The sequence below is a fragment of the Oryctolagus cuniculus genome, chromosome 18 (assembly GCF_051225735.1).
Source record: "Oryctolagus cuniculus isolate XC-2025 breed Fujian yellow rabbit chromosome 18, ASM5122573v1, whole genome shotgun sequence".
NCBI lineage: Eukaryota > Metazoa > Chordata > Mammalia > Lagomorpha > Leporidae > Oryctolagus > Oryctolagus cuniculus.
In genome coordinates, this window is record NC_142884.1 from 37,835,124 (window position 1) to 37,835,852 (window position 729).

The window sequence follows — 729 nt, forward strand, 5'->3', positions numbered from 1 at the left end:
ATAGACAATTTCTCTTTGTATTTTTAAACTTTCATAATGTTCTGTAGCCAATTTCATCACTAGAAATAAAAACTTTTCCTCAAAAAAAAAAAAAAAAAAAAGAAACCTTACTGCTTTCCTAATGTGCTTATTAAGTTCTTGACCAGCGCCTGTTAGTCTTGCCACAAACTTTCTAGTCTTACTACTTTCCTTCTTCTTCCTCTTCTCTGTGACTTGTAAAATAGTATACATTCTATATACTGTGGATACTTTTGATTTATTTTATTCCTTCGGTCTCCTATGAAGTTCCTCCACAAAAGCACAGCCCTCAAAATATTCATTCATTTATGCAGTCTGCAGATTTCATGAGCTACTAAATTCCAAGTAGTATGTTAAAGGCAAGATCTGGGCCTAAGAGAAAAGTGGTCTAAATTCTGTGCCTAGAAGAGGATTTGGGACATAGTAGAACTTCAGTGAAGTGCTATGTGAATGACATGCACTCATTAAATGAGTAATCTAAAGCATACAGTTCATTTAAGCAACACAGCAGCCCTACTCACCTCAGGTAGAGCAATTGAGAGGAATAATGTGAAGAAAAATAAGACATCAATAAGTTGAATAATAACAGAGAAAACACAAAATGAGATAGATGCCAACATTACTGAGCTATTTTTGAGGAATTAAATTGATAGAGGGGCTGGCATTGTGGCCAAGTGGGGAAAGCTGCAATCTGTGAGGCCAGCATAACAT